This window comes from Carlito syrichta, unplaced genomic scaffold (assembly GCF_000164805.1).
Source record: "Carlito syrichta isolate Samal-C Ts95f unplaced genomic scaffold, Tarsius_syrichta-2.0.1 Scaffold309620, whole genome shotgun sequence".
In the NCBI taxonomy this organism is placed as follows: Eukaryota; Metazoa; Chordata; class Mammalia; order Primates; family Tarsiidae; genus Carlito; species Carlito syrichta.
Window position 1 is genome coordinate 13,931 of NW_007253716.1, and position 12,048 is coordinate 25,978.

The 12,048-nt window shown below is 49.0% G+C and overlaps 1 pseudogene; it reads left to right on the top strand.

Moving 5' to 3' along the window:
- Positions 1–234: 234 nt before the first annotated feature.
- Positions 235–11,609, top strand: LOC103269875 (annotated as a pseudogene).
- Positions 11,610–12,048: the final 439 nt, after the last annotated feature.

Sequence of the window (12,048 nt, forward strand, 5' to 3'; positions counted from 1 at the left end):
TTCAGCCTGGGCAGGCAGTGGGTGGGTGGGAGCAGGGCCCAGCAGCCGTGGTGGCGCCCTCTGGGTTTTGACTGAGCCTTTGTGAACTTTAACTCAGCTCTTGTTCACCCATCCCTGAGCCCTCCCTGCCCTGCCGCCAGCACCTTGCTGGCCCTGCCCCTCTCCAGTCCCCGGAGTTCCCCTGGCCTTTTCCTTGGACTCAGGAACTCACCTTCCCTCCTGTTGCCCTGCAGGATGTCTCAGCTGAGCCTGTCCTGGCTGGGCCTCGGGCCAGTGGCAGCATCCCCATGGCAGCTCCTGCTGCTGGTCAGGGGATCCTGGCTCCTGGCGTGCATCCTGGCCTGGACCTAAGCCTTCTGTGACAACGGCCTCCACCTCTGGTGTTTCCCATAGCCCCGAAAATAGAACTGGTTTGGGGGTCATCGGGACCAGGTGAGTGTGGCAGCAGGATGGGTCTGGGGTTTCAGAGTGGATGGACTTCCTGAGGGCTGGTAGTGTGGATCGAGGAGCTGGGATGCAGGTGGGCTGGAGTCTGGGACTTCAGAGAAGCTGGAAGGTGGTTCACTCATTCCTCTACTCACTCATTCCTTCACCCTCTCATTCGTTCTCCTACTCACTCCATCTCTCCTCTACTCACTTATTCTTCTACTCACTCACTCGTTCTACTCACTCACTCATTCCTCTACTCACTCACTCCTCTACTCATTCACTCGTTCTTCTCACTCACTCGTGCTTCTACTCACTCACTCGTTCTACTCACTCACTCGTTCTTCTACCCACTCACTCCTCTACTCACTGCCTCACTCCTCTACTCACTCTCTCTCAACTTAGTCCTCTACACACTCTCTCCTCAACTTGCTCACTCCTCTACTCTCTCACACCTCTCCTATTCCATTCCACATTATCCTCTCTTTATTGTCCTCAAGCCTAGACCTCTTTGAGTAATTTTTCTTTCTGTTCTCTCTGCATTAGTGCACCTCTGAGAGCTACCTAGAATGAGCTACAGAGAGTGGGGCTTTCTGGCCTTTCCACCTTCTCCACTGCTGGATTTGAGACCCTCTCAGCCCACTGAGCATGGTCTGCTTTTTGCCCAACCCATTTTCTGTTACAGAGCTCCAGCTGGGCCCGAAGACCATTTGGGGCAGTCTGTCACTGGGTGCCTTTCCAGGGGCATCTGTCTCTCTCTCGTTAAATTGTTCCCCCTAGGATGCCCTAATTCTCTTCCCCACTAAGATGTCCCCATTGCCCAAGCTAGATAAAAGTTGGCCACTCACTTGCCTTTCAAAACCTACCTTCTTCTCCCTCCTGCAGACCTTGCTCTCAGACTTAGACCTGCTCTCCCCTTTGGGTGCCATGGTCTTGGTCTGTTCATGTGAAAATGGCAAGATTGAGGGGCTAGGATTCACTAGCACAGAGCCTGGCATGCAGAAGGTGCTCACAAATGGGAGCTGCCACCCTGAGGGACAATTCAAGTCACCTCTGCCCCTGGAGGCTTTTGAGAATGGAAGGTCCCCAGTGTGCAGACCCTTGTGCCCGGGAAAAATCAGAACCTGTGAGGACCAGTCAGGGAAGGAAAGGATGTGGGAACCATCCTTAGGCACAAGTCCTAGGGAACAGTGTTGTCCAAAACACACCCTTTGAGGAGCTCCTGCTGTGGACTTCCCTGGATTAGAACTGCTCCCAGGACAATAAAATTCACGCTCTTGAGCAGAGGTGGGCTCCTTGCTTGTGAGCTGTCAGGCAGTGTGCCTTCCCACTGTCGTTTGAAATTCACCCTTGTGACTTGAAGGTGATCTCAAGAGAAAAGGAGCAGACAGCATCAGAGATTTGCTCCATTTTTGCAGAATCCAGAGACACTGTTCACTGTAGAGGCTGCACTATCTCTGAAGACACAGCCCGGAACTTCCTGTGGCTCCTTCTGGGGAGTTATAATAGGGTCCTCCTTTGAAATACAATCAATAGGATATGCTTCTTACCTCTTCTGCATAAACAGATAGAGAGAGAGATATGATAGTCATTATATATATATATATATATATATGTATATATATATATATATATATATATACCTACACAGAGCTTGTGGTGGTGGGTGCCATGGTACACATATATGGGCGGAGGGAGAGAGAGAGAAGAGAAGAGAAGAAAACTTATGTGATTATGGAGACTGAAAAATCCCACTACATGCCATCTGCAAGCTAGAGAATCAGAGACACTGGGAGTGTAAATCAGTCTGAATCCCAAAAGCCTGACAACCTGGAGTTGTGATGTCCTAGGACAGAAGATGATGAATGTCCCAACTCAGAAGAGATTGCAAATCTGACCTTCCTCCACCTTTTACTTCTATTTGGGCCATCAATGGATTGGATGATGCTGTACATCGCTGGGGAGGGCGGACCTTTCTTCCCAAGTTTACTGATTCAAAAGCTAATCTCTTTCTGGGAACACCATCACCGACACTCCCAGAGATAATGTTAGACCAGCTATCTGGATGTGCCATTGCTCAGTCAAATCAACACCTAAAATTAGCCATCACAGGAGATGATGGCCCCTACCTTGCTTTCAGATCACACCCACTGAGGAGGGCATGAGACTTCCGACTCAGATTGTGTCCACCTGTCACCAGGGCTTTAAAATCTCACTAGGCACCACCTTCTGCCTCATCATTTCATGACACCCTGACATTGTTCGGCCTATCACCAGTGCCTCAGGTACCTACACAGAGCTTGTGGTGGTGGGTGCCATGGTACACTCAAGGGCTTCTATCCCTGACCCCTCTAAGCTTCTGTGTGCTCCTTGCAGTACCCTAGGCCCTTGTCATCCCTTCTCTTTCAGCCATCTTCCTCTGTCCTTCATGTATTAACCAACCCCCATCTTGGTGTTTCCTCCCTCCACTGCCATCTGCCCCTCTGTCCTGGTGTTCTGGGTATCCCTAGGGCATCATGAGACCTCAACCCGGAGCCCAGTACTGGAGAAGCCCCCAAGGTTGAGGAGATGAATCTGGCAGAGACACCCCCAACTTTGTGGGGTCAGAAATAGGCCAGAAGGAGATGGTTGTGACAGAGGAGAGCCACTCTTGCTGTGGCAGACTGGAAGACTTCCTGGAGAAAGAATTGCTAGAGCTGGGCCTGGAAAAATGGAGGGGAACTTTTTAAAGCAGAGGGCAAGGTGATGCAGTAGGTGTCATTAGTATTCAAGGCTCCCTGCCAAGTTTAACATGAGCCTTGGCCATGCCCAGGCCCAGAGCAATGAGAAAGTCTTGTTGCTTGGTAGAGGATCTGGGCTGCTATTTCATGGACGTTCACCTCTGATGGGTTTGTTCCTTCTACCCCACCCCTGTGGCTCATCCACTATATGTTCATTTCCCTCCTGCTCCAGGTCACAGGAATCTCCCCTAGAAGACCCCAACCGTCCTGCTACCCTTCTTTTGTCTTCTGCCCTTCCCAACCTTGGACAGGCCAGACTGAACAGGGGAAGAGATAGAGTCCCACAGAGACTATGGCTCTGACACCAAAATGCTGAGTGGCTCTGGGCAGGTTCCAGCTCTCTCTGGCTCTTTCTGTTGTGAGTGATAGAAATTCCACCCCATTAGTCTAAACAAAGAAAATTGTTGATGGTAAAATTCAGGGAAAGTGGCCTTTAGGCACAGCTGGACCTAGGTTTCCTACATGGTCGCCAACAATCTGTCTCCTTTTCTTGGTTTTACATTTTATGTGTCACTTTTCCTTTTCAGGCAGTTCTTTTCTTTCCTTATGGGGTCTGTGATGAGTCCCAGAAGCTCAGTTCCCATTAGAAAGCTTGCCTTTCTGCTAGAGCCCAATAAATGGCCCAAGGTTTATATGGTAAACCTAGTTGCATCTATGTGCTTACACCTGGGTTCATATGGATGTACTCATGTGTGGGGCTCATCTGTGGCCAAGGACATTTTGGGCATGTGGGAGTAGTTTAGCTCTTGTTGGAGATGGAGGTTGAAATGTCTTTTTCTTCTCCTGGTCACTTGTGGGCCATATTTGGGGCTTGTCCAAGGTCTGGAAGCCATGGTCCCTTGAACTCTCTGAAACATTATTTGAGTCTTGTCCAAGACAAGCTTTAGTCATGCCTGAGGAACAGTCTTGGTTATACCTGGGCCACATCTGAGACATTAATGAGATTATATTTCAATCCTGCCTGAGACCCATCTGTAAGTTACACTGAGGTCATGTCAGATCATCTCAGGTCCATATTAGAGCATATTATGTCATGCTGGGGTTGTCGTGTATCTGGTGGCCATGTCAAGACATGTTAACACATGGCAGGGCCATATCCCATGTCCCAAACCCATGCTCAAAGGTGTCAGAGAGTGCTGGGGAAGATAGTGTCTTTTGCCCCTGGCAGGCATTTTATAGAGCATTGGGCTGTTCTTGGGTGTTGCAGAACATATTGGATCACGTAGGAGCCATGTCAAGAAGTGTGCTGTGTCATGTTAGGGCTGCTACCGTCTGGTCTGGTCCTCCCTAACCTGTCCCCTCCTCCTTTCTTCTCCTGTTCTCAGCCCCCTTCCTGCTATGTTGAGTTCAGAGAAAGGAAGTGCTGGGAGCCTCCAACCTACACCCAGTGTCTCTCCCTTGCCCCTCTCCATGGTCCCTGATGTTCTCATTTGTGTCAGCTGCCACCGCACCCGGGGATATGGTCTTCTACAGATTCCTGAAGCCCTGGATGGGTGAGTAACTATGAGTAAAAGGGATTGGTGACAATCTTTTTGTCCAGGGGAAGGTGCCACACTTGCCCACTACCTTTGGCTGCCCTACTGGGGCATGGGCTCCTGCTGAGTGCTGGTGACAAGTGGAGACACCATCATCGGATGCTGATGCTCACCTTGTATTTTAACATCCTGACGCCCTATATGCAGATTTTCAACAAGAGTGTGAATGTCATGCACATGAGTCTTTTGAATTCAGGGTCCCAACTGGACTTTAACGTGATCATATTTAAGTCCTATCTGGGGCCCATCTGTAAGGTACATGGAGGTCCTGTCAGGCCATCTCAGTCCCTGTTAGAGCATATTATGTCATGAGGGGGGCAGGGGGTGTCACATATTTTGTGGCCATATCAGGACATACAGGGCCATGTCCCATGTCCCAGATCCATGTCAGGTGATATGGGGTAGACAGACCACAGACATCTGGTTTGGAATTTTGGCAGTGTGAGTGGCTTCAGAGCAATTGCACTTCCTCTTTGAGACTTGGTTCCCTCATCTGTTAACTGGGGACAATAATCCCTACTTAAAAGGTAATAAGAAGATGTAATGGAGTCATGCCCCTGGCACATAGTAAGTGCTCAGAAGGCATCAGTTTCCTTATTTCTCTCACAGAGGCCCAGTAAAATCTAGAGAGTAAAGATGAGAATTGCAGTTATTGCTGAGTATCAAGCCACTTCAAACTGACTGGTTTAGAGCAATGAGGATGTATGATTGCTAGTGACTGATGGCAAGTGTATGGGACAGGTGACTGGTTTTTGTTGACATGGAAGGGATCCCTCATGGTGGATGAGCTGCTGAGGGTCATGTAGGCAGCTTTGCCGACCTTGGTTCAGTTCTCACGCATATTTGGGGCTTGGCCCACTTCAGGCTGATCTAGGATGGCCTCAGCCGGGAAGTTTGGACTTTCCTCCCTGTGATTTTTTTTTTTTTTTTTTTTGAGTTGTAGTCTCACTCTGTTGCCCAGACTGGAGTGCAGTGGAATGCTCCCAGCACTGCAGCCTCGACCTGCTAGGCTCCGACAATCCTTCCACTTCAGCCTTGTAAGTAGCCGGAAGTACAGGCATGTGCTACCACACTCGACTAGTTTTTGATTTATTGTAGAGACGAGGTCTTGCCAAGTTGCCTGAGCATGTCTCAAATTCGTGGGCTCAGGCAATCCACTCGCCTTGGCCTGCCAAAGTGCTGGAATTACAGGCTGAGCCACCGAGCCCGGCCAACTCCCTGTGATTTTTATCCCTACACAAGGCACCCCTATGCTTCACATGGCAGAGACAAGGTTCTGAGGTGGCTGTAGTGACTCGTGGACCTTAGGTGTATTAGAGTTATTTCCTTTCACTTTCACCACTTTTTCTTGGGCCAAAGAAAGTAAAAATTCCAGCCTGGAATCAAAAAGGGTAAAATAGCCCCCCTGTCTTAATGGAAGTTGCTGAAAATCACAGAGCAAAGAGTGTGAATACAAGAAGTGAAGACTTGTGGGTTTAGGGTTTTGTGAAGTGCCTACTATGCTTCTCTTATTTGCAAGCTGATAAGTTCACTTGTTACTCTTTCATGGATTCTCCCAGAAGACACAAGACTCCTGGGTCAGAGACAAAGGGCAGTTGATTATTCATGGCACCACAAGCAGCATGTGCTTCTCGTTGGTTTGCATCCTTTCTCCAAGCCATCCAAATCCCCTGAGGGTGACTTAGGTGGCGTCTATAGATGCCTACTTATATAGTATATTGCATTACAGAGGAGGAGCATTAGGTTTAGGCAATCTGCTTTTATAGCAATCAGAAGCAATCCTGATGTTTGTCCAGGGCAGTCATTACCTTATCTCTCAAGGTTGTTCTCTGAAAACACAAGTCTGAGAAATTACCCAAGTTCAGAACATCAGGGTCTCACATTCTTGGCATGCTCACAAAGGATGTTCAGGGTTCACGGAGGACTTCCTTTCTCAACATAGGGATATTTTTGAAATCAACTAACAACCATGAAGACAAGAAAATCTGACATTTCTTGAGCACTCACCATGTGCCAGAAATAATGCCATGTACCAATTCTGTGATATGAGTATATGCTGTCCAATTTAATGTGAGCAACTTGGTGAGGTAGAGGTTATTCTTTTCCCCATTACAGATGAAACTGAGGGCCAGAGAAAATACAGAGATCACTCAAGTTCACTCGGCTAGTAATGAACTAGAAGTGATGTAGCAGAGGTTCTAACTTTATACTTTGGCACCAAAGCAGGCAAACGTAACTATTACTGAGATTTGACAGGTAAGCCTAGGGGAGGGCAGTGAGTTGACCAAGGGCACACAGGGCTTAGGAGACAAATCCGGGACTTGATCCCAGGTCTTCTGACTCCCATCCATGAGTTCTTCATTTCCTAACAGTAACAGCTTCCATTCCCACCCAAGCTTGGTCCTCTCTGGGGAAGAGTGCCTGGGGTAGAGGACTTGGAGGGTGGTTTTGGGGGCATCCATCCTGGTTTTAGAGGTTGGGGAGGAGCTCAAGAGATCGAGGGTCCATCCCCAGTTCTGTCCCTTTCTCTGGCCAGGCCAAAAGGCAGCGGTGCCTGGCCTCCGAGGGCAGAACCCGTCCGGACATGTTTGAGCACATCAGCCTCATGACCTTGGACAGTCTGCAGAAATGCATCTTCAGCTTCGACAGCAATAGTCAGGAGTGAGTCCTTGCCTGAACCTGGGATCTCATGCCATGAACCCAAGGAAGTAGGTAGGGGAAAGAGGATGATCCAGGAAACCAGGAAAGCCATCCTGGAGGAGTTGTGTCATAGCTGGGCTTTAAAGCCAGGGAAGAGGAGAGAACACAAGTGGTCCTTTCAGGAAGGTAAAAATTTTTGTGTAAAGGCAAGGAGGCTAGGATGAGCAAATCATGTGCAACATGGTAGAAGTGAAGTTGTAGAGGTATACAGGGAATAGATCTTAATGACATTGAAAAGCAAAATAAAGTGATATTAATGTTATCATGCTCTTTCCAGGGAGCCATGAAAGGTAATTGAGCAGATGATAAGCTTGGCTAGAGCAGAGCTCTGTGAAGTACTGTCAGGTAGACCCTAGATGGAACTGACATTGAATCAAGAAGACAAGGGGGCTGGGCCATGGACAAATTGGAAGAGGAGGAGGTCTGAATTGTGTGGACAGTTTGGGGAAGAAAAAGGAGCAGGGCTGGATACTGGGTGAGAGAGAAAGAAAATGAGCACAATATTTAAATCATGCTCTGGGTGCTTTGGGGCATGCAGGCAGCTCACAGGGATGGGATGCAAGGAAAGAAGAGAGTTTGGAGAGTCAAGTCTCATAGCTGATCCTCACTATGTATCTGTTGGGTCATCTGTTTCTGGATACTCAGTTTCCTGAGGTGAGACATATTCTGTTGGTTGGTAAGAGGTACTCCTTGGGCTTCAGGTATGTTAAGTTTTTTTTTTCATCATCCTTGATCCTTCAGGAAGGTCAGTTGAATATACTGCCACTGGAGCTCAGTGCCCATGCCAAAAAAAGGAACCCGCAGGTCCAGGAGAACTTCCTGTGCTGTCTCACCCTTGATGGGTGGTGCTTCCACATAGCCTGCCACCTGGTACAGGACTTCACAGATGACATCGTCCAGGAGTGGGACCGTACCCTCCCCACTCAGGGTATTGTTGACTTCTTCAAGACCAAGACCAAGTCCAAGACTTTGGACTTCATTGATGTGCTCCTGTTAAGGCTTCTCCGGGTTCTGGATTCAAAAGGTAGAACGGAGCTTGATTTCAAATATCATAACAAAGAACTTGGACTTGATGCAGAGGGCACTGGAGATTCACAGAAGATGTTTGAGAAAGGGAGGGATACAGCCAGCAGGGGATGGCTAAGTTTGAAACAGTGAAGAACCTGAGGTAGATTTTACTCTATCTAGTTACAAGTTTGTAAGTTATTCTGTCCCACATATATACATAAATATAAATATATATGTCTTTGCCTAAGTCTATGTATTTCTTTGTCTATGCGCATGGATGCACCAAACCCTTGGATCAGAACACCCCATTTATTAGTCACAGCAACAACAGCCAGAGTAAGATTGCGGTGCCAGACCCTATTCTCATATTCCTCCTAGGGCAATGCAATGCTTTTACCTGTAAGTGCACCAGAAGATGAGTCTTGGGGCTTATATAGAACAGCTAGAACATCTTCCCCTTCTTCTTTCATTGGCAGGGGTGGGGTAGAAGAGAAAGAGACAGAGAGAGCACATGTTTCATTCTGGAGTATAAACTACTCTCCAGTGAGATGACAACCTCTGTTGGTTCACAACTCAGATGCCTTCAGGGGCGACAGATAAGCTTCTCTGTATTTACCATCCTGGAATGTGCGCAGATATCTTTGGAGCGATGCTTAATTTCTCACCTCCAAGGCAAACTGGCATTCGAACATCCTGTAGCCCAGGTTGCCAGTAACTTTTTCTCCAACAGTCCTCATGATGTGGAAACATGAACATATTCAAGGATCGAGGATTCCTCCCACCAGAGACAAAATAAGAGGCAAGAAATTCAGGAAGAAAGCCTGAGGGTTAAATCCAGAGCAAAGGTGACCCCGATAGATCTAGGAGGGCAGGGTGGGTTTGGGTTTCTGGAGAGGCCACAGGTCATCAGAGACTATCTCAGGTTAGACTTGGGAGCCTGAGAACTCGTGTGATCTGAGGGGTCATGCCTTCTCTCCAGGATGGAAATGGGGAAGAGTTGTCAGATGAGGACATAAGAGCGTAAGCTGACACCTTCATGTTTGAGGGTAAGGATCCCGGTGTAAGCTACATTGTGGGCAGGGGTCTTTCCATCCCAAGGATGTGGTGGGCGAATCCTAGGCTGCTCCATTCTGCTCATCTTCCTGCTCCCCCGTCCTCAGCGGGGGCTTCAATGTATGAGTCCTGTCCATCCTCTGGTGTGATGTAACCCCGAAACTCAGACCTGCCTGCTGCTCCTCAGGCCATGACACCACAGCCAGTGGCCTCTCCTGGATCCTGTACCACCTTGCAAGGCACCCAGAACACCAGGAGTGCTGTTGGCAAGAGGTGCAGAAGCTTGTGAAAGACCGGGAGACTATGGAGATTGCATGGTGTGAGTGCAGGGCCTCAAGGTCTCATCCTGCACCCTCTCATGGGGTCTGCTACCTAGGCTGTCATTTCTGCCCATTATCGCTTGGTGGGAATAGGAACTTAGACCAGAGGCAGGACCTGGTACTCAGCCTGATTAACAGGGGAAAGGTTGCAGGCTTTTAGAACAGAAAGATCAGGGCTGCTAATTGGTGACAAGATTTGATGCCACTTAGCATGTGTTCAGTAAGTAAACTTTCCCTCCACTCCCTTCTTTTATCACTGAAATATAATTTTTTGAACATCTTCACTCCCTGGATGTTTGCTCTTCTGCACCCTAATTCCTTTCCTACTGTCCAGTCCAGGACTCATTAAGGACACCAAGGGATAAGAGTCATCCATCTCTTGTCCAGAACACCTACTTCATCCATCCAGGCTTCATTCCTACACTGCCTTTTAGACAAATCTGTTGTCTTTTTTACAGTTGACTTTTAGATGTTGAGCTTTTCTTAGACAAGCTTTTTTAAATACTAGTCTTAATTTTGTCTGGTACATTTCTAATCCTCTACTTTTCTGCTTTTCTACTTCTCAATTATTTGACCCATCTGGACATCATTTTGTTATAGGGAGAAAGGGTCTTACTAGGCACAGAGAGGCTTGTGGACTCTTTTTTTGCTCCTGGGTAACTATTGGGGTCCTCTAGGGAGGACCTGGCCTAGCTGCCCTTCCTGACCCATGTGCATCAAGGAGAGTCTGAGGTTGCATCCCCCAGGCCTAGTCATCTCCTGCTGCTGCACCCAGGACATTGTGCTTCCCGATGACCGCGTCATCCCTAAAGGTACCCACCCTGTAAAGGGGAGGAGGCTTCTGGGCTGGAAGAGTGGCCCTTCGGGTACTGGGACTTGCCCTGTGTGCCCCTTCTCTCCCACAGGCATTATCTGCCTCATCTCCATTTTGGAGGATCATCACAACCCAGCAATGTGGCTGGACCTTGAGGTGCTGTCCACTTCCCCAAACTTGTTCATTCCAGGGTCCTAGAAGAGGGTGCAGGGTTTTGGATGGGGAGGTCTGATCACCTGCCTCTGCCACACACACATCTGTCTCTCCAAGGCTGACGGGCCTGGGAGACCCCACCCAGCAAGCCTGTCTCTGTCTTGCTTCCAGGTCTATAATCTCCTCTGCTTTGACTCAGATGTTGCCTCTGGCTTTTATTCCCTTCTCAGCAGGGCCCAGGTGAGGGCGGCATGTGTCTGAAGGGGTGATGAGTGCGGGGAGTATGGGGTGTCTGGTCACAAGAGTGGGGAAAGGCAAGAGAAGAGGATTTGCAGGTGGTCAGAGTTACAGCCAACCTCATCGCAAGAGGCTATGGGCAAAGGACCATTGAGCAGGGATGGGCAGGAACAACGGGGTCCACAGTGTGCTCAGAGGCCCCTCCCAGTTTTCTCTTGTGAGTTGGGGGTAAAGCTTACTCTAGGCTCCTGGGATATGCAAGCCCCCTGGGGAGTCCCAGGCGTCCCCACCATCCCATCCCTGAAGCTCATCTGGGTGGGCTCAGCAGATCCCGAGCCAGGTTCCAGGCACGATGGGGCCAGCAAATGTGTCCTGAGTGCAGTCAGAGTCCCTGTGTCCATCCCCAGGAACTGCATCGGGCAGACGTTCGCCATGACTGAGGTGAAGGTGGTCCTGGCACTCATGCTGCTGTGCTTCCATATCCTTCCTGATGCCACGGAGCCCCACAGGAAGCCGGAGCTGATTCTGTGTGAAGAGGGCGGGCTTTGGCTGCAGCTGGAGCTGCTAAGTTCAAGCCCCCTCGGTGACTCTTTGACCCCTCCACCTACCTTTGCATGTCTTCAGGATTAAAGTTGTGCTGTCGTGTCTGCCTGGACCTCACCAAGAGCCAGAAGGGGGTGGTTGGGACTTGAGGATTCAGAGAATGGGCATGGGTGGTTGGAAGTGGGGTGGTGTCCCCAAGTCCCAGACCTTGACCTCCTCTCTGGCTGATCACCAGGCATCTAGGACAAGCACAAGTTCTCTCAGAGTCCATGTTTGGGCTTTACCCTCTGGACAGTAAGGACCCATGGGACGTGTTTGAGCAGAGGAGGGACCAGGGCTGTTAACTTGTGATCTTTCCATTTTCTTGAGGTGTGTTTGTAGAGATACAAATTTTCCTCTTAGTACTGTTTTCATGGTACTTCAGAGGTTTTAGTAAGATGTTTCTTCATTTTTGTTTGTTTCCAGTAATCTTGTAATTT